At 32.2% G+C, this 9,016-nt stretch overlaps 1 protein-coding gene across 1 annotated transcript in view; it reads right to left on the bottom strand.

The window, feature by feature from the left end:
- Positions 1-7,476: 7,476 nt before the first annotated feature.
- Positions 7,477-9,016, bottom strand: part of LOC145292143 (uncharacterized) — an 80,536-nt gene continuing 78,996 nt past the window's right edge. The window contains exon 7 of the mRNA XM_080138270.1: positions 7,477-7,575. The gene's annotated coding sequence lies outside the window, so the exon portion shown is untranslated. The remainder of the gene's footprint in view (positions 7,576-9,016) is intronic.

Genomic DNA, 9,016 nt, shown 5'->3' with positions numbered 1-9,016 from the left:
TTTCTCTTTTTGCCAAAAGCCAAGGTAAAGATTGAAGATTTGTAATTTCAGGCAAAAAAGGAAATCCGGAAATTGTTGCATTTTGATCAGGTTTTGTGAATAAAGTAAAATGTACTCGTCTCTCCTGCCATATCATACAATATGTGGCATAATCACGTTGACAGACCGATTTCCCTCAGTTAAGCAACATTCAGCTTGATTAGTACTAAAATGGGTGACCATTTGGGAATACCAATACTTTCCACAAGAATCAGACAGTGCTGACTCAGGAGAGGTGTGGTTGGGTATTGTGCAACCCTTGTTTTACAATTACACATATAAGCACACTTACTGGGGGAAGAGTATACATTGTCTCTCAAGACCTGAACGGAGGCTATGATGATCATCATCATGATGATGATGATTTCCATGACAATATTCACTTGCATTCCATATCTTTCTGATTTTATTTTCATTGTAATTCACATATCATATATATATATCTCTATAAAAGTCAAAATGTGTGTGCATATATGAGGACACTTCTCAACCTATATACTCAAACGATTTTTGATCTACAGACTTCAAATTTGGTATGTAGGATATTCAGGCATGTGGAAGACTTTTTAATCGGTTTTCATCCGGAAAAAAGAACTACTAAGGGATCAAAATTGAAAAAAATGGTATATGGGGTCGTTGGATTTTCAACTGTTTGCTGTTTCACAAATGCACATGCGTGATTGGTTCATATTACAGATTCATTATGTTAATTAGTAGGTTTGGAAACACTTTTTAAAGATCGTTTCAACCTGGCCTAATGGTTATCGTACTTGACTCATTGTGTTTACGTTTTAGTTTCAATCATAGCCTGAATATTTTTTTTTTTTTTACTACTTACAAGCTTACAAGAAATGAACTGTTAAAAAAAAAACATTACTTGCATGCACATGCCTCAGCTTCTGTATGAATTAAAATATAATATTTACGCATATTTTATGACTGAGTAACGCCGGATGGCCTGCTAGTACATAACTAGTTATAGAAAAATTAATACCTTGTCAAATTTTTCGTAATGTTGGCATCATACAGACATTACTAAGTATATCGTCATAGATCGTTATATTTTACAATAGCATAATAGGTTAAACATGATGATTACAATAATTGAGAATATATTATGCTTGTTTAGTAATATTATGTTTAGTAATATTATGTTTAGTAATATTATGTCCATTAAATTATATAAAATGTCAAACGCGAATGGGTTTGTCTTAGTTGTTTCAATGGAATTCTTAGAAACATTGTGCAGAACCTTAGAGTTCCAAGGAACCAGAATTGAAAAATGCTAATATAGAAGATTGCATTGTTGCAAGGGATGGCGTCATTCTCAATGACTTGGCCAATGTAAAAGTTGGTGTCATAGTAGACAACAACCCATTGTCCTTAATGCTCATAACTGAAGATATCCTGAGATGGTTCTTCATCACAATTGCAAGAGTTATCTGAATGTTCAGATTCACTAAGGGACTTTTTTTTGTTGCTTTGGAGGTGGAAATGAATCAACTGGATTTCTTTGAGTAGTCAGAGAAAGCAGCTTCCAGTTGAACTTTATTTCCACTGGTGTTGATTTTGACACCTAACACAACCTTGAGGTATCTCAGTTCAAGTTTATCAAAAACACCTGATAGAATATATAGGTCTCGGGGGTACTTCTACAGTTTATCGACAAAAATGGAGATGCCATTTTTGTCGTGCACCTGTTAAAATCGGAGGGAGAAATCACTATTTTAAACTATGACTGAAGCATGAAATGAATAACAAAAAAATTAAACTAGATAATGATTTTTCGGTTTCATTTAAATCAATTTGTGGTACTTGTGCATTTAACAAACCAGACGTAACTCAGCATTTGCTCGGCTTTGTTTGGCACATGACGTCAACAGCTCGGGTTTTGCTGCTGTCTGATGAAACATGGTCATCAGCCAATCAAAACGCTGCGTGCTTAGTTTCAACTCAACGCATGCGTTGAGCAGCAGACGAGAAGTTTCGATATGGCCATTCGAGATGGCGGCGACTAGGAATCTCCAGCGTGAATGTGGGTTGCGGTCATGCCACAGAACTGTGGACTGGACGAATTTCCTGCAAGATATATATGCTGGGATTACTTTCTAAGGAATCTTCGGCAGATAGGAGACCCAGGCCATATGGTTGAAATCGACGAGTCTGTCTTCTTCAACCGCAGGAAACACGTCGGCAGACGTCTAACACCGGTCTGGGTCTTCAATGGATATACCGATCCCACCGAAAAGGAGGGTTTTTTTGTTAACATACCAAATAGAAATGCCAAAACCCTCCTTCCATTAATAAGAAAATACATTCTGCCGGGGACCATGGTCGTATCAGACTATAGGAGGGCTTACAGCAAACTGGGAGGAGAGGAGGGGTATCACCATTTAACAGTAAACCACAGCCTTAATTTTGTAGATCCTGTCATAACACAGGCAACAACAAATCATGTGGAACGGATGTGGAAGGAAGCAAAGCAGCACACTAAACGAGGATGCGGAACCAACCGGGAACTTTTGGACACATATCATTTAGAGTTTATGTGGAGACAAAAGTTTGGTAGACAGCCGTTTGACACAATATTAACCCACCTCGCCGAAAGCTACCCGGTTGGTAAGGAGCTTCTTATCATATTCGCTATCTGATCTCCGTCTACTTTATCGTCTGATGCTCTCCAAAAGTCTGGGGAAAATACATTCTCTTTAGAAAATATGTTCCTGGCAAAAAATCTCACAGGGATTCTGGTTTAAAAAAAAAAAAAAAAAAAAAAAAAAAAAGGTTTTGTTCCTCTCTTTTTTCTTACGATTTTTTCTTTTTTTACATAAATAGTTGGAAAAAAAAAAAGTTTCATAAAAATCAATTATTAACTATTATTTGTTTAAAAATCAAAAAATATCCTACAAATATCATTTTTTGTTGGTTATTTTACGTAAACAGTTGGACAAAAAATATGTTTCATTAAAAAAAAAAAAAAATAATTACTATTTGTTTACAAAAAATGTTTTATATGTATTTATTTTGCAAACAGAAAACAATTTCAAACAATAATACTAATAAACAAAAAAAAATGAACGGTAGGTTTTTGCTTTTTATTTATTTATTTTTTTTTTGGATGTCTCTGCATTTACAATTTCATTTTACAGTTATTTTGTAGCGTTGTTTTTATCTCATCGGCAACACTCGGTTTTATCCAGCTGTTGACGTCATGCGCTGGACAAAGCCGAGCAAATGTTGAGTTACGTCTTGTTCGTTAAATGAACAAGTACCTATTTTGTTGTTGGCCCTTTAAAGTTGCTTTAATTCAAAAAAATGTTTCATTAAAATTATTTGTTAAAAAAAAAGAACTATTTTATAAAAATCCAATGTTGCTTTCATTATAAAATTGTTTTATTAAAATTATATTTTCTTACGCAAATTTTTCAATAAATGTTTTTACAATTATATTTTGATAAATTTTTATACAGTAAATGTTTTGGTTTTCAAATGGTGCTCGCCCAGTTTAGACAATTATGAATATGTCATTTTCTGTTTTTAATAATAAAATATATGTACATTTCATGTAAAACATTCCCGTTTTCGTGAGGCTCGTTCATGCTGATAGTTGATTGAGATGATACTTACTTCAGTCACTTGGGATTAAGTTGTAAATTTCAATTTGTAGGTACAGTCACTTTTATTAGTGGCGTTCCTCGATTTATGAGCATAGTAATATGACACCAACAGATTATTAAAGAGGAGATATTTTTCTACAAAATGGTACCATTTTCGGAATTTTTCAATTGAATTTCCTTCATATTTCTTTCACTGAAGTTTTCAAATTAGATTATTTTTGTGAAAAACAACTTAAACCCCTTTTTTAAGCTCACCATATTGATAAGTGACCTTTTTTCTTTAAAATGGTACTATTTTTTTTTATACCTAGAGACTCACAATATCGCACGCACCAAATTTGAAAAGCACCAACATTTTTTTGTGTGTAAAAAAAGCGGCGTTCACCAAAATTAATGGCATAACTTAAAGTAACCTGGATAAAAAACTATTAAAGACACAAGAAAAACAGTTATATATCTATAAAGCAAAAAGATAAATTTTATTTAAATCAAAACTTTATCAAAATAATCCAAAAAATAAACGAGATATCGTGAGTTGAAGTTAAGAGAAATTTAACTTTATTTACCAGTTTTCGCATCCTAAACTAGGCTAGTTTGGATATATATATATATATATATATATATATGATGAAAATAATGGAAATAGTATTCCGACAAAATAGAGAAAATAAAAAGGAACAAACCGTTGATGAACACATAACACGGTTTGTTCCTTTTTATTTTCTCTCTCTCTCTCTCTCTCTATATATATATATATACACACACACACACACACAGGGTGTCACAATAAAATGTATACACTCTTTAAATTATCTCAACTTGCTATATGAATACGTTATACCACGTTCCCAAGAGATGTTTAGAAATAAAGAATGGCACTTCCAGTAGGATGGAGCACTTCCCCACTATCATCATGACGTAAGAGCATATCTTGATAGTCACCTGCGAAACAGATATTTAGGACGAAGAGGAAGTATCGAGTACTCTCCATTTGATCCTTGATTTGACCCCCTCTCCCGGATTTTTTCTCTTTGGAGAGGGGGGGGGGTAAACACAGGGTTCACACCACAAAACGAGCTACAATTAACGAGTTGAAAGCAACCATTGAAAGATGTGTCAACATACAAATTGAACTGATTAGGAACGTTTTCAATTCAATCAGTGAGCGCTGTCAGCTGTTCATGGACCACAATGGCCAATAATTTGACCACTTTCGATAATTAACTGGTTTCTATATTTGTTCACAGTATTTTGATGTATGAAACTTTTCTTTCTTATAATAAATGTTGGTCTTATGGTCATTTAAAGAGTGTGTACATGTTATTGGGATACCCTGTGTATATATATATATATATATATATATTAAATGAAAGATGAGGAATAAGTTATATATAACTTTATTATATCATCAGAACAATAAGGAAAAGTTAAGATGAAATTTAAAAAACCTCTTTAGGTCATGACATTCTGAAGCTAAACGCTTCTCATCAGAAGAAAAGGGCCAGGATTATACAAAATGCTAATACAGAAAAAAACTACTATTCCTAATCTTTCATTTAATATTATTGTTTTTGCTCCCCTTGATAGTATTCGGCTTTTCTTATCTTGACAACTTTGCTTTTTTAAAGATTTACTCTTTGATAACAATTATTATATATAAAATAAAAATTACAATTAAATTTACCAAAATGATCCAAGATGATAAAACTAAAGTATATTATAAATATTAAAGAATTAATATTTATAAAGTTATCTCAGCCAGATGTAAAAGCTCCATAAAACCAAATATTCTTTTATTAATATTATTGGAATTTTCCCCTTTTCTTTTCTTTGTACATATTTATGAATTATTCCATGGATTTCGGCCTTTTGGATTATTTTGGACCATCTTCCAATTACGTGATTTCCTTGGATTTTACTTGTGCAAATGGAAACTCAATTAACTTTCCTGGAGTTATATTTTTGGATTTTACTGTCATTGGATTATTTACCTTTCACCAGACAATCCATTCACGTGTAATCACCCTTTTCTTCACCATATTCCCTCTGCTTCACTTTTTGTTATCAAGTAAGATCTTTGACTTACTTGTAGTTTCATCAAATACTTTTGTATGCAAAATCCAATCCCACATTTTGCTAATTCCTACCCTCTGATGAGAAGGAAAATATTTCTTCGAAACTCCGCAGATTAAGGAGTATCCACTTATCAAGTGTTTCCTTTTCAGATTAAATATGTTTTTAACTCTTTTCCAAAGTGTTTTTTTAACATGTTTTATTAACTGCTTGCTCTTATATATATATATATATATAAAATAAAAATAGTTACATTCCAAGATGTAACTTAACTGATATTCTTTTATATATGCTCTGTTGTTATATTTAACATACATCGAGCTTCTAAACAAAAAAGATTGGTATACACAAAGAGTGAAATATAATTGGAAAAAATATATTTTACCAAAAAACATGCACACACACACACATATATATATATTTAAACTGAGACAAAGCAGATTATTATAGTTGATTTATTTTATCTTTGTCATTTTTGCTATCAATAATAATTCAGTGTTGAGGTTTCCTGAATATTTGATTTCTTTAAGGCAAGACATGAGATCACTAGATATAAACTTTTTTGAAATTTCATTCTTATGAATAAAAATTTTTAAAAAACAGTCTTCAAACTCCTGAGAAAATTGTTGCAATTCCACTCGATATCACGTTTCGGAAATTTTGAAATGAAGATTGATAATCTTAATTATGTCAACTACTAATTCTCGATCAACTAATATAACCTCCAATCTCCTTCAGGTGCATTTTATTAAACTCCACAATTTGTACAGAATTTTGGAACAATCTTTTATTTAATGCACTAGTCTAGGTGCCCAGCATTGCCTGGGTGTTTGGAGCTATGTGTGTTAAGCAAAAAAAGTGGTAGTAGGCAGGCAGGCTCAAACTCATACCGCAGAGGAGGAAAAGAACGCAAGAAAAAAAAAAAAAAAAAACATGCCTGGTTGCTGTTGCGCTCATCGCCAAACCGGAAGTGACGTAGGTTTAAATTAAGGCTAGACAATCGAAAATAGGTGATGACTTTCGAAAATATTCGACAAAAAAAAACGACACCTCCCTGTAGAAAAGTGCCCAGTTGAGGGTGAAAGAATTAATGTTTTTGGCCAATTTTTCGATATTTGTGATCTGAAGGGTTGAGCTTCAAAATGATACCGATCTCGTGAAAATCAGTCACCTCTGTTGAAAGTTTTAGGCAGACATACAAACACACATACATACATACATTTAAACAGACAGGTAAGATTTATGTTATAGATGAGGGTAGCTTACTCTCATTCCATCATGTGAAGACTAAAAACTTCTACCTGGTCATGATTGATGAAACGAAAGCAAGCTATCTCTGTGGATCAAATAGAGAGTTTCATTCAAAGTTTCCTAGAGATATTTGACTTTAATAAGATGCACCTACAGAAGTTTGGAGGTTGCATCGAACAAGACATTGTGTGAATAACATCTAAGATACGAATAGTCTAAATAATCCAAATTACAGTTCGACGTAAGATTACAGTGATAAAGAACATTCTGGAATGACTATAAATTTATTGCACAATATTTTTTCTGATAATTTCTTTTTTAAACCAATTAAAAACAAAAGTATTTTTTAGGTCATATTTTAGATTTTTTTTCCAATTGTTGCATCATTTTTTTTTTTTAAATTTATATACATTGAAAATGTGGACAAATTTTATGCTCGACGTTGGAGAAACAAATATAACAATAAAAATAAAGCAATAAAAAAAGAAGTCAAAAATTTGATTTTTTTATAAAAACATTTTATAGAATGTTTTCGTCAAATACACAGATTCTCACGGTCTTGATCCGTTTGTTCACGTGGTTCGATGATTTGATGCTGAAAATAAAAAAAGAAACATTTAAAATTTTTTGGGAATCTTTTATGAAAAAAAGGAATTGAATTCTATGAAATGCAATCACCATATTTCTAAAACACTTTATCAGTTAATGTGATTGCTTGGTTGCGTAGTGGTTCCATATTCATAATGTGTGATTGAATATCTCTTGACACACAATGATGAAATGAGGACTTCAAGTGAAATTTCCTCAGTGCTTATTAATTAGTTCACTAATTAGTATTATTACAGACTAGCCTGGGTGCCCGGCATTGCCCGGGTGTTTGAAGGTGTGTGTTGAGCAAATAAATAAAGTGGTTGTAAGCAGACAGGCTCGAACCCATACCGCGAAGGAGGAAAAGAGCATGAAAAAAAAACATGACGTCTTTGCCATTGCGCACATTGCCAAACCGGAAGTGGCAATGGTTTAAATTAAGACTAGTCAATCGAAAAGAGGGGATGACTTTTGAAAATATCGGAAAAAAAAAAAAAAAAAAGCAACCTCTCCTTGTAGAAAAATGCTCAGTTGATGGTGCAATTAATTCCTGCGCCTTTAACTGAGTACTTTTCTACAAGGAGGGAGTCGCTTTTTTCGCAGATATTTTCAAAAGTTATGCTATCTTTTCGATTTAGCCAATTTTTTGATATTTGTCGTCCAAAGGGTCGAGCTTCATACCGATACTGATCTTGTGAAAATCTGTCGCTTCTGTTGAAAGTTTTAGGCAGGCAGACATACATACATGCATACATTTAAACAGACAAGTGAGATTTAATTTATAGATGGAGAATATCAACAACTTGTACTTTCGTTGAGATTCTCAGTCTTTATTAATTTGCTCCCACATGAAGATAGATTTAGATACAAGGTCAGTTTTTATTGTGAAGAAAATAGAAAGTGCTTGTTAAAACAGAGTCGATGAATCATTTTTTTTTTTTTAAATGTCACTTTAAGCAAAAGCAATATTACTACTTAATTGTTATGTTGAAAACAATATATTCAAAACTTAGGAAAATTCATAACATTAGAAAGTTATATATAGCAAAAAGTAACTTTTATGGAAAATTGGGTAAAATTGCATTTTTTTTAGACATTATAAAGTAGAAAGTTAGAGGCATACAGGGCACATAATTTGGAACAAATATTTTAGACTACTTGTTCATGGCTGTAATATTGTCTATAGGGATAGACTTTCTTTTTACTAAAAACACAATAGCACTTCTACTCAATTAATTTTCATAATTTTTGGATATATTACTATTTTCGGCATGACAAGTACATAAATATTGTTTTTGCTTAAAACAACATTTTAAAAAAATCGATTTGTTGACTACCTTAACAAGCACTAAATAGAGTTCCTAAAAAGAGGCACTTTGGATTGAGAAAAAATAAAAATTGCTTCAATAAAGAGGGACATCTTCACTAATCAAGGACAAAAAAGACGA

Source organism: Euprymna scolopes, chromosome 13, assembly GCF_053919585.1.
Source record: "Euprymna scolopes isolate OS-2025 chromosome 13, ASM5391958v1, whole genome shotgun sequence".
NCBI lineage: Eukaryota > Metazoa > Mollusca > Cephalopoda > Sepiida > Sepiolidae > Euprymna > Euprymna scolopes.
Note: the sequence above shows the minus strand (reverse complement) of the source record. Positions and strands in the feature narration are given on the sequence as shown.